The sequence below is a fragment of the Pseudophryne corroboree genome, unplaced genomic scaffold (assembly GCF_028390025.1).
Source record: "Pseudophryne corroboree isolate aPseCor3 unplaced genomic scaffold, aPseCor3.hap2 scaffold_368, whole genome shotgun sequence".
Taxonomy (NCBI): Eukaryota; Metazoa; Chordata; class Amphibia; order Anura; family Myobatrachidae; genus Pseudophryne; species Pseudophryne corroboree.
Genome location: NW_026970020.1, coordinates 500,486 through 514,361, shown reverse-complemented (window position 1 = coordinate 514,361; position 13,876 = coordinate 500,486). Strand labels below are relative to the sequence as shown.

The 13,876-nt window shown below is 38.2% G+C and overlaps 1 non-coding gene across 1 annotated transcript; it reads right to left on the bottom strand.

Moving 5' to 3' along the window:
• Positions 1–10,894: 10,894 nt before the first annotated feature.
• On the bottom strand, positions 10,895–10,968 carry TRNAN-AUU (transfer RNA asparagine (anticodon AUU)). Its single transcript has one exon. It is a non-coding gene; the product is annotated as a tRNA-Asn (tRNA).
• Between the last annotated feature and the right edge of the window lie 2,908 nt (positions 10,969–13,876).

Here is a 13,876-nt window from a genome sequence, read left to right as displayed (position 1 = left end):
GGTGTTTGGTACCTATCGGAAGAGTATTTAAATAGCAATATTCCGGTGTTGGTTTGGAGCAGATTAATTGCTCGTGCGAATAGTTATGGACATAAGAAGTTATGTCCATTTATTCATTATTATTTGTCCTTACTTAGTCATGCATCTGAACAGTTGGAGACAGGCATCAGTAGGTCTCAAATGTCTCTTTGACCTCAGAGATCCCCCAAACAATAGTTTGCATGTTAAGAGGGCCTCATCTCTACACATGCATAAGGTAAACACAGGAATAGTAATTGAAGATCAATTGTACTCCAAATCAGTATCTTTCCCGCAGACGGAGTACAATAGTCTTTAATTACACTGAGCTTTTGAGACTCAATGAGGAGGGTCAACACCTGTGTTTACAAATGGGGCTGGATTTGTATACAAAGAGAATGGTGACTCAATACAAAGGAGAAAGAAAGACCCCTCCCCCAGGTACTGGTCAAACAGGAAGGTAGTGGTCAGGTGTGGCCTCAGAGAACAGATGTAATGTAGCTACACTCACAGACACACACACAGCTACCTGGCACCAAGCAGCATGGCGGCTGAATCCCCAGGACATCTTCCAAACTAAAGGCTAAGTATTGAACCTCACATGGCTAGATAAGGAAACAGATAGATTGCTTTCTGGTTTAAATAGGATATTGTAACTTGGTTGTGTGATTGTTGGGTGTTTGTGGATACTCTGTGAAGTCTGTGATAAATTGGAACAGTATACAATCTGTAGCATAATATTTGTGGTATTTGTTTGCCAATGGAGATTTAAAATAGATTGTGCTGGTTAGTTATAATATATATCCTGTTAATCATAAATACCACCATGCAGTTACGTTTGTGTTAATTACATTGTGATCTGGTCTTGTGATGAATATGCTCTGGTTATTGAGATACTGAAGTTGTTTGGGATGTGAAATTATGAGATGGTTCTAGGAAGTTGGATTACATTGTGAAAGGTGTTTTAGATGGTTTGGAATTGTAAAATCAGAACATATGCATTGTTTTGAGGCTTGGACATTTTGGAAGAAAATGGAGTCTTGTGTTTTCTGCTATGTGATTGTGGTTTAGTATAGAGTGCCATGTGTTTGGACCTGCAAATCTAAAATGGCTGCTGCTGGATGTCTTCCCCTCCCCCTTTCAGCCATGTGGTGTGGTCTTTGGAATCAAGTGGAGGTTTCTCAAAATGGAGTCTAGCTTCCATCCCATGCTGTATTCAGCATTGACTAACTGCGCAGCGATTGTCTCTCACATGTGTAGTTTTATCTGCAACCATGTTGTCTCTTATTTAATGTTATCATGAGCCATTTCTCTCTATCTCTCTCTTCTTCTCTTCCCCTTCCATTTTCCCATAAATAGTAATTGTATTGTATTGTATTGTATTTCTTGTGTAGTTATCTGGTTAGGAAGTCTCTGTTATATTGTAGTGTATCAATTGTACTGTTATCCCCTTTTACAAGTATATTAGATATAATACAGTTAATAGGCTTTGGAACCTAAACCAGCATCTGTGTATTTTCTATAGTGATAAGTGTTCATTTGAGCGTCGGTGACGCTCATGCAGCTTTGTAGATAGTCAGGTTACACAAGGTTGCACTTACACCCTGTACTCACATTAAGGTATTCAGTGTATTTCATTGGTATAAGGTTTTAACATAAAGGTATAGTGTTGTAAGCGTCTGCATCGCTGGTGACCTCCTCGTGGTCTCGAGCGTATGCTACGCTACAGCGAATCATTCCCCTAGACATAACCAATAACGTGTCCTGTGATCACTGGGCCGTGAGCGAACGTGACGCTTGAGCGTCTCGCCTACGGCTGAGCGATCGTTACGCAACTAGCGTACCATTACGGTACTTCTTAAGTAAACAGCGTACAGTGTTCTTAGCTTCATAAAGGGTTGTTTATACGACAAAGGAATTTAGCATTCTCATTCTTCAGGAGACAGCCGGGAGAGACCCATCTGCATGGTCTCCTCTACGTCTTCAGGAATGGAATATACACACGGACTTGACCTTACAGGTGCTCCTTTTTCAGCCCTCCGCTCTCTGAGACGACGATCAATCTTAATAGAAAGCTCCATGAGTTTATCGAGAGTCTCAGGAGCGGGGTACTGAAGGAGACTGTCTTTTATAGACTCTGATAAGCCGAGGCGAAACTGACTGCGCAGGGCTGGGTCATTCCAGCCACAGTCGTTCGACCAACGGCGAAACTCCGTACAATAAACCTCTGCAGGATTTCTACCCTGTCTGAGAGCGCGCAACTGACTTTCAGCGGACGCCTCTCTATCAGGGTCATCATACAAGAGCCCTAAAGACTCAAAAAAAGCGTCAATTGACAACAATGCCGGATCCTCTGCTCTTAAACCAAATGCCCAGGTCTGAGGATCCCCCTGGAGCAAAGAAATAATAAACCCGACCCGCTGAGATTCAGTACCCGAGGAAGTCGGTCTTAAACGAAAATAAAGTTTACAGGATTCTTTAAAATTAAAAAAACTCTTTTCTATCACCAGAAAAACGGTCAGGCAAATGCATCTTTGGTTCAGGGACTACCCTTGGGGAAGCTCGCAAAAGATCTTCCTGCGACTTCACCCAAAGAGAAAGATCCTGAACCATCTGAGTAAGTTCTTGAATCTGGCTGACTAAGAGCTGACCAGGATTTGGCCCTAAACCTGTTGGATTCATGAGGCCGATAAACTCTCACAAAACTGAATGAGCAAAAATTAAACCCCGTTTAATTTTAAGTTTTGGTATGGCCGGTAATAATGTTATGATTCCAGCACTCTGGTCAGAGAAGATCTTATGGCAAGGACTGGAGCACTGGAACGGAATGCTGGGGAAGGGAGCAGGACAGGAAAATAGCCCCTGGCGCCCTAACTCTGTTGTCTCACCCGTGTTGTCAGAAATCCCCTGCGAGACTATGGTTTCTTGAGCCCTTGGCAGCCGCGTTTGAAGGGCGGATTATGTCTGCCCAACTTCGATGCCCCCCGGTCTTAATGAGAGACAAAGGGAAACCTGAGACAGGGTGATAACAAGAGGCCCTCTAACTAAACAACCAGGCCAGGGGCTAAGCAAACTCAAAACTATAATATGTGCGGAGAAACCGCCAGGAAAAAGGACAACCAAAATATCCACTTGTCCAATTCTCCTACCCGGCACCGCCAAGTACCAGAGAGGACTTGTGGAAGCGGAACCCTCCGCAAATGCTCCAAACACAAAATATAAAAGGTAAAGCGGCTGAGCCGCAACACACGGCAGAGCCGCAACTCACGAACACCACTGGATATAAAACGGTGATCAGTCAGGACTCCAGGGAACCAAACGACCTCTTGGGATGAGATGACAACTCCCGAATACCGGACTTCTGCGGACTGGAATGACCGGATACAGCAGGACTGGAAACAGACTCTCAGCAAACAAAGGCAGCATGCAGGAAGCTATTACCGGCGTCTGTGAGAAGCCCTGGGAGTGTATTTAACAAGGAGTCCTCCAATCAGCTGCTAAAGGCTGATTAGAATAAATGCCGTGCAGCTGCCTTGCTGCACGGCCAGAGAGCAGGTGAATATCTTAATTTCCTAAAGCCTAGCAATGGGGAACGCGGTCCGCCAGTGGCGTCCCCGTTGCTAGGGTCCGTGCGGCTCAGCGCGCCCGGCGTCTAGCGTTGCTAGGGAGCCGGCGGCTGTACGTGCACGGCGTCTCTAGTTGCTAGGCGCCGGGCCGCGCAGACCATCAAGCGGACCCTGGTGCCTAACAGTATGACTCCCAAAAACAACAACCGCGTCATTGGGACCAACTGCGATTTTGGCAAGTTTAGGAGCCAACCATGTTGTTGAAGAACTGTCAGGGAGAGTGCAATGTTTTGCACCAACTGGTCCCTGGATCTCGCCTTTATCAGGAGATCATCCAAGTACGGGATAATTGTGACTCCTTGCTTGCGAAGGAGAACCATAATTTCCGCCATCACCCTGGTGAAAATCCTCGGAGCCGTGGACAGACCAAACGGCAATGTCTGAAATTGGTAATGACAATCCTGAATTGCAAACCTTAGGTAGCTTGAGGCAGTGGGTAAATGGGAACATGTAAGTAGGCATCCTTTATGTCTACCAAAACCATGAAATCTCCGTCCTCCGGACTGGAGATCACTGCCCTGAGAAATTCCATCTTGAAATTGAATTTCTTTAGGAAGAAATTGAGGGATTTCAGATTTAAGATTGGTCTGACTGAGCCGTCCGGCTTCAGGACCACGAAGAGGCTTGAATAAAAACCTTCTCCCTGCTGACTAAGGCCAATTTGAACAATCGGTGAGGGGGAACGTCTTGAAACCCCAGTTTGTACCCTTGGGACACTATTTGTAAAACCCACGAGTCCAGGTCCGAATGAATCCAGAACTGACTGAAGAGTTTTAGACGTGCCCCCACTGGTGTGGGCTCCTGCAAGAAAGCCCCAGTGTCATGCAGTGGATTTGGCAGAAGCAGAGGACAATCTCTGGTCCTGCGATCTTGAAGAGGCTACAGACCTCTTCCTTTTCCTTCCTCTACCTGCAAAGAAAGGGGAATCTAAACTTCTTGCATATCTATTGGGCCAAAATGACTGCGGTAGATAATGATGCGTCTTCATCCGTTGACAGGGAACATAGAGCAAGAAGGTTGACTTACCATTGAAATGAGGATGCATCTTGCTGCCTTTCCAATGAAGCAAGTTTAATTTAGTAATAGGTGAAAAACCATCCTTACAAAGGTGTTAATCAGAGACTTGGCTTTGTGGACACTTTTCAGAGAACAAATTTGTTAGCATAAAAATAAAGCCAGAAAATGAAGAGCTTTTTAATCACTCAATTGGATTTTTCTGCCAGCATATTTTTTTTCTCTGCAACCCACTGCTAAATTGTGCTTCCTAGCTGTTTTTATAAAATCACTGAATCAAATCTAACTCTGATTACATCAGAGAAGGCCAGGTACCCTACACCATAACATGGGGTTTGAAATTTTGACTTGTCTACTTAAAGTTCACCAAAATCTGATAACAAGGTCAATTAGGTCCCTGGGTGGGATTGAACCACCAACCTTATGGTTAATAGCCGTACATACTAACTGATTGCGCCACAGAGACACTTTGCGAAAGTCCATACTGACAAAGGCTAATAAGCATTCATCTAAAACGTTTCCTAGAAAAACTTTAAAAAGTCAATAATCTGGAGAGTTTTTGTAAGATGTTTCTTCTATCAACCAACGAAGAAACACATTGGTACTTTCCCATGATGAGTGAGTGCTTCAGGATCTCTTGCACTTACATGTGCAGCAGAGTACAGCAATGGAAGCATGCTGGGCCCATAACCCAGAGGTAGGCAGATTGAAACTATCCTCTGCTATATGCATTTTTTTTTGTTAATTAAAGTAATCCAAAACTGGGATTGATATTTTGGTTCTTTTATTTTTACTTAAAGTACAATAACTCTTACCATTTTAATTTGTTTTAATAGTATATTGACAGTATTGTTTTCTTTCAAAAATCCACTTCATTTTCTTTACCCTATTATTAAAATGGTAATTGACAAAAACAAACTACATTGTCACCAGAAGAGCAATACAAAATGTACAAGTGATATATTAAAATCATCTTTCCAGCTTGAATTTCAATGATGCATTGGGGCAACGATTTTGTGAGAAACATCTTCACCCTTAAATAAAGATTTTCTTAATTCCTTACCTGTGTGCTAATTAAATATCACCTTGTTTTCACATTAAACAGACTTCCACATGAGAAAGCAGCAAGAATGCAGTGGCGTTAATGTTTCCTGGTGTCAACTTGTATTATTTCAGTAGACATTGAAATGAGGATGCATCTTGCTGCCTTTCCAATGAAGCAAGTTTAATTTAGTAATAGGTGAAAAACCATCCCTACAAAGGTGTTAATCAGAGACTTTGCTTTGTGGACACTTTTCAGAGAACAAATTTGTTAGCATAAAAATAAAGCCAGAAAATGAAGAGCTGTTTAATCACTCAATTGGATTTTTCTGCCAGCATATTTCTTTTTCTCTACAACCCACTGCTAAATTGTGCTTCCTAGCTGTTTTTATAAATCACTGAATCAAATCTAACTCTGATTACATCAGAGAAGGCCAGGTACCCTACACCATAACAGGGGGTTTGAAATTTTGACTTGTCTACTTAAAGATCACCAAAATCTGATAACAAGGTCAATTACGTACCTGGGTGGGATTGAACCACCAACCTTTTGGTTAATAGCCATACACACTAACTGATTGCGCCACAGAGACACTTTGCAAAAGTACATACTGACAAAGGCTAATAAGCATTCATCTAAAACGTTTCCTAGAAAAACTTAATAAAGTCAATAATCTGGAGAGTTTTTGTAAGATGTTTCTTCTATCAACCAACGAAGAAACACATTGGTACTTTCCCATGATGAGTGAGTGCTTCAGGATCTCTTGCACTTACATGTGCAGCAGAGTACAGCAATGGAAGCATGCTGGGCCCATAACCCAGAGGTAGGCAGATTGAAACTATCCTCTGCTATATGCATTTTTTTGTTTGTTAATTAAAGTATTCCAAAACTGGGATTGATATTTTGGCTCTTTTATTTTTACTTAAAGTACAATAACTTTTACCATTTTAATTTGTTTTAATAGTATATTGACAGTATTGTTTTCTTTCAAAAATCCACTTCATTTTCTTTACCCTATTATTAAAATGGTAATTGACAAAAACAAACTACATTGTCACCAGAAGAGCAATACAAAATGTACAAGTGATATATTAAAATCATCTTTCCAGCTTGAATTTCAATGATGCATTGGGGCAACGATTTTGTGAGAAACATCTTCACCCTTAAATAAAGATTTTCTTAATTCCTTACCTGTGTGATAATTAGATATCACCTTGTTTTCGCATTAAACAGACTTCCACATGAGAAAGCAGCAAGGATGCAGTGGCGTTAATGTTTCCTGGTGTCAACTTGTATTATTTCAGTAGACATTGAAATGAGGATGCATCTTGCTGCCTTTCCAATGAAGCAAGTTTAATTTAGTAATAGGTGAAAAACCATCCTTACAAAGGTGTTAATCAGAGACTTGGCTTTGTGGACACTTTTCAGAGAACAAATTTGTTAGCATAAAAATAAAGCCAGAAAATGAAGAGCTGTTTAATCACTCAATTGGATTTTTCTGCCAGCATATTTTTTTTCTCTGCAAACCACTGCTAAATTGTGCTTCCTCGCTGTTTTTATAAAATCAATGAATCAAATCTAACTCTGATTACATCAGAGAAGGCCAGGTACCCTACACCATAAGAGGGGGTTTGACATTTTGACTTGTCTACTTAAAGATCACCAAAATCTGATAACAAGATCAATTACATCCCTGGGTGGGATTTAACCACCAACCTTTTAGTTAATAGCCGTACACACTAACTGATTGCACCACAGTGACACTTTGCAAAAGTCCATACTGACAAAGGCTAATAAGCATTCATCTAAAACGTTTCCTAGAAAAACTTTAAAAAGTCAATAATCTGGAGAGTTTTTGTAAGATGTTTCTTCCATCAACCAATGAAGAAACACATTGGTACTTTCCCATGATGAGTGAGTGCTTCAGGATCTCTTGCACTTACATGTGCAGCAGAGTACTGCAATGGAAGCATGCTGGGCCCATAACCCAGAGGTAGGCAGATTGAAACTATCCTTTGCTATATGCATTTTTTTTGTTAATTAAAGTAATCCAAAACAGGGATTGATATTTTGGCTCTTTTATTTTTACTTAAAGTACAATAACTTTTACCATTTTAATTTGTTTTGATAGTATATTGACAGTATTGTTTTCTTTCAAAAATCCACTTAATTTTCTTTACCCTATTATTAAAATTGTAATTGACAAAAACAAACTACATTGTCACCAGAAGAGCAATACAAAATGTACAAGTGATATATTAAAATCATCTTTCCAGCTTGAATTTCAATGATGCATTGGGGCAACGATTTTGTGAGAAACATCTTCACCCTTAAATAAAGATTTTCTTAATTCCTTACCTGTGTGCTAATTAGATATCACCTTGTTTTGACATTAAACAGACTTCCACATGAGAAAGCAGCAAGGATGCAGTGGCGTTAATGTTTCCTGGTGTCAACCTGTATTATTTCAGTAAACATTGAAATGAGGATGCATCTTGCTGCCTTTCCAATGAAGCAAGTTTAATTTAGTAATAGGTGAAAAACCATCCCTACAAAGGTGTTAATCAGAGACTTGGCTTTGTGGACACTTTTCAGAGAACAAATTTGTTAGCATAAAAATAAAGCCAGAAAATGAAGAGCTGTTTAATCACTCAATTTGATTTTTCTGCCAGCATATTTTTTTTCTCTGCAACCCACTGCTAAATTGTGCTTCCTAGCAGTTTTTTATAAAATCACTGAATCAAATCTAACTCTGATTACATCAGAGAAGGCCAGGTACCCTACACAATAAGAGGGGGTTTGAAATTTTGACTTGTCTACTTAAATATCACCAAAATCTGATCACAAGGTCAATTACGTCCCTGGGTGGGATTAAACCACCAACCTTTTGGTTAATAGCCGAACACACTAACCGATTGCGCCACAGAGACACTTTGCAAAAAGTACATACTGACAAAGGCTAATAAGCATACATCTAGAACGTTTCCTAGAAAAACAGTAAAAAATCAATAATCTGGAGAGTTTTTGTAAGATGTTTCTTCTATCAACCAACGAATAAACACATTGGTACTTTCCCATGATGAGTGAGTGCTTCAGGATCTCTTGCACTTACATGTGCAGCAGAGTACTGCAATGGAAGCATGCTGGACCCATAACCCAGAGGTAGGCAGATTGAAACTATCCTTTGCTATATGCATTTTTTTTTGTTAATTTAAGTAATCAAAACTGGGATTGATATTTTTGCTCTTTTATTTTTACTTAAAGTACAATAACTTTTACCATTTTAATTTGTTTTAATAGTATATTGACAGTATTGTTTTCTTTTAAAAATCCACTTAATTTTCTTTACCCTATTATTAAAATTGTAATTGACAAAAACAAACTACATTGTCACCAGAAGAGCAATACAAAATGTACAAGTGATATATTAAAATCATCTTTCCAGCTTGAATTTCAATGATGCATTGGGGCAACGATTTTGTGAGAAACATCTTCACCCTTAAATAAAGATTTTCTTAATTCCTTACCTGTGTGCTAATTAGATATCACCTTGTTTTCACATTAAACAGACTTCCACATGAGAAAGCAGCAAGGATGCAGTGGCGTTAATGTTTCCTGGTGTCAACCTGTATTATTTCAGTAAACATTGAAATGAGGATGCATCTTGCTGCCTTTCCAATGAAGCAAGTTTAATTTAGTAATAGGTGAAAAACCATCCCTACAAAGGTGTTAATCAGAGACTTGGCTTTGGGGACACTTTTCAGAGAACAAATTTGTTAGCATAAAAATAAAGCCAGAAAATGAAGAGCTGTTTAATCACTCAATTGGATTTTTCTGCCAGCATATTTTTTTTCTCTGCAACCCACTGCTAAATTGTGCTTCCTAGCAGTTTTTTATAAAATCACTGAATCAAATCTAACTCTGATTACATCAGAGAAGGCCAGGTACCCTACACAATAACAGGGGGTATGAAATTTGACTTGTCTACTTAAAGATCACCAAAATCTGATAACAAGGTCAATTACGTCACTGGGTGGGATTGAACCACCAACCTTTTGGTTAATAGCCGTACACACTAACTGATTGCGCCACAGAGACACTTTGCAAAAGTACATACTGACAAATGCTAATAAGCATTCATCTAAAACGTTTCCTAGAAAAACTTAAAAAAGTCAATAATCTGGAGAGTTTTTGTAAGATGTTTCTTCTATCAACCAACGAAGAAACACATTGGTACTTTCCCATGATGAGTGAGTGCTTCAGGATCTCTTGCACTTACATGTGCAGCAGAGTACAGCAATGGAAGCATGCTGGGCCCATAACCCAGAGGTAGGCAGATTGAAACTATCCTCTGCTATATGCATTTTTTTTTGTTAATTAAAGTAATCCAAAACTGGGATTGATATTTTGGCTCTTTTATTTTTACTTAAAGTACAATAACTCTTACCATTTTAATTTGTTTTAATAGTATATTGACAGTATTGTTTTCTTTCAATAATCCACTTCATTTTCTTTACCCTATTATTAAAATGGTAATTGACAAAAACAAACTACATTGTCACCAGAAGAGCAATACAAAATGTACAAGTGATATATTAAAATCATCTTTCCAGCTTGAATTTCAATGATGCATTGGGGCAACGATTTTGTGAGAAACATCTTCACCCTTAAATAAAGATTTTCTTAATTCCTTACCTGTGTGCTAATTAGATATCACCTTGTTTTCACATTAAACAGACTTCCACATGAGAAAGCAGCAAGGAAGCAGTGGCGTTAATGTTTCCTGGTGTCAACTTGTATTATTTCAGTAGACATTGAAATGAGGATGCATCTTGCTGCCTTTCCAATGAAGCAAGTTTAATTTAGTAATAGGTGAAAAACCATCCTTACAAAGGTGTTAATCAGAGACTTGGCTTTGTGGACACTTTTCAGAGAACAAATTTGTTAGCATAAAAATAAAGCCAGAAAATGAAGAGCTGTTTAATCACTCGATTGGATTTTTCTGCCAGCATATTTTTTTTCTCTGCAACCCACTGCTAAATTGTGCTTCCTAGCTGTTTTTTTATAAAATCACTGAATCAAATGTAACTCTGATTACATCAGAGAAGGCCATGTACCCTACACCATAAGAGGGGGTTTGAAATTTTGACTTGTCTACTTAAATATCACCAAAATCTGATCACAAGTTTAATTAGGTCCCTGGGTGGGATTGAACCACCAACCTTTCGGTTAATAGCCGAACACACTAACCGATTGCGCCACAGAGACACTTTGCAAAAAGTGCCTACTGACAAAGGCTAATAAGCATACATCTAGAACGTTTCCTAGAAAAACATTAAAAAATCAATAATCTGGAGAGTTTTTGTAAGATGTTTCTTCCATCAACTAACGAATAAACACATTGGTACTTTCCCATGATGAGTGAGTGCTTCAGGATCTCTTGCACTTACATGTGCAGCAGAGTACTGCAATGGAAGCATGCTGGACCCATAACCCAGAGGTAGGCAGATTGAAACTATCCTTTGCTATATGCATTTTTTTTGTTAATTTAAGTAATCAAAACTGGGATTGATATTTTTGCTCTTTTATTTTTACTTAAAGTACAATAACTTTTACCATTTTAATTTGTTTTAATAGTATATTGACAGTATAGTTTTCTTTCAAAAATCCACTTAATTTTCTTTACCCTGTTATTAAAATGGTAATTGACAAAAAAAACTACATTGTCACCAGAAGAGCAATACAAAAAGTACAAGTGATATATTAAAATCATCTTTCCAGCTTGAATTTCAATGATGCATTGGGGCAACAATTTTGTGAGAAACATCTTCACCCTTAAATAAAGATTTTCGTAATTCCTTACCTGTGTGCTAATTAGATATCACCTTGTTTTCACATTAAACAGACTTCCACATGAGAAAGCAGCAAGGATGCAGTGGCGTTAATGTTTCCTGGTGTCAACCTGTATTATTTCAGTAGACATTGAAATGAGGATGCATCTTGCTGCCTTTCCAATGAAGCAAGTTTAATTTAGTAATAGGTGAAAAACCATCCCTACAAAGGTGTTAATCAGAGACTTGGCTTTGTGGACACTTTTCAGAGAACAAATTTGTTAGCATAAAAATAAAGCCAGAAAATGAAGAGCTGTTAAATCAAGCAATTTGATTTTTTTGCAAGCATTTTTCTTTTTCTCTGCAACCCACTGCTAAATTGTGCTTCCTAGATGTTTTTATAAAATCACTGAATCAAATCTAACTCTGATTACATCAGAGAAGGCCAGGTACCCTACACAATAAGAGGGGGTTTGAAATTTTGACTTGTCTACTTAAATATCACCAAAATCTGATAACAAGGTCAATTACGTCCCTGGGTGGGATTGAACCACCAACCTTTTGGTTAATAGCCATACACACTAACTGATTGCGCCACAGAGACACTTTGCAAAAGTACATACTGACAAAGGCTAATAAGCATTCATCTAAAACGTTTCCTAGAAAAACTTAATAAAGTCAATAATCTGGAGAGTTTTTGTAAGATGTTTCTTCTATCAACCAACGAAGAAACACATTGGTACTTTCCCATGATGAGTGAGTGCTTCAGGATCTCTTGCACTTACATGTGCAGCAGAGTACAGCAATGGAAGCATGCTGGGCCCATAACCCAGAGGTAGGCAGATTGAAACTATCCTCTGCTATATGCATTTTTTTGTTTGTTAATTAAAGTATTCCAAAACTGGGATTGATATTTTGGCTCTTTTATTTTTACTTAAAGTACAATAACTTTTACCATTTTAATTTGTTTTAATAGTATATTGACAGTATTGTTTTCTTTCAAAAATCCACTTCATTTTCTTTACCCTATTATTAAAATGGTAATTGACAAAAACAAACTACATTGTCACCAGAAGAGCAATACAAAATGTACAAGTGATATATTAAAATCATCTTTCCAGCTTGAATTTCAATGATGCATTGGGGCAACGATTTTGTGAGAAACATCTTCACCCTTAAATAAAGATTTTCTTAATTCCTTACCTGTGTGCTAATTAGATATCACCTTGTTTTCACATTAAACAGACTTCCACATGAGAAAGCAGCAAGGATGCAGTGGCGTTAATGTTTCCTGGTGTCAACCTGTATTATTTCAGTAGACATTGAAATGAGGATGCATCTTGCTGCCTTTCCAATGAAGCAAGTTTAATTTAGTAATAGGTGAAAAACCATCCTTACAAAGGTGTTAATCAGAGACTTGGCTTTGTGGACACTTTTCAGAGAACAAATTTGTTAGCATAAAAATAAAGCCAGAAAATAAAGAGCTGTTTAATCACTCAATTGGATTTTTCTGCCAGCATATTTTTTTTCTCTGCAACCCACTGCTAAATTGTGCTTCCTAGCTTTTTTTATAAAATCACTGAATCAAATCTAACTCTGATTACATCAGAGAAGGCCAGGTACCCTACACAATAACAGGGAGTATGAAATTTGACTTGTCTACTTAAAGATCACCAAAATCTGATCACAAGGTCAATTGCGTACCTGGGTGGGATTGAACCACCAACCTTTTGGTTAATAGCCGTACACACTAACTGATTGCGCCACAGAGACACATTGCAAAAGTACATACTGACAAGGGCTAATAAGCATTCATCTAAAACATTTCCTAGAAAAACTTTAAAAAGTTAATAATCTGGAGAGTTTTTGTAAGATGTTTCTTCCATCAACCAACGAAGAAACACATTGGTACTTTCCCATGATGAGTGAGTGCTTCAGGATCTCTTGCACTTACATGTGCAGCAGAGTACTGCAATGGAAGCATGCTGGACCCATAACCCAGAGGTAGGCAGATTGAAACTATCCTTTGCTATATGCATTTTTTTTGTTAATTTAAGTAATCAAAACTGGGATTGATATTTTTGCTCTTTTATTTTTACTTAAAGTACAATAACTTTTACCATTTTAATTTGTTTTAATAGTATATTGACAGTATAGTTTTCTTTCAAAAATCCACTTAATTTTCTTTACCCTGTTATTAAAATGGTAATTGATAAAAAAAACTACATTGTCACCAGAAGAGCAATACAAAATGTACAAGTGATATATTAAAATCATCTTTCCAGCTTGAATTTCAATGATGCATTGGGGCAACAATTTTGTGAGAAACATCTTCACCCTTAAAT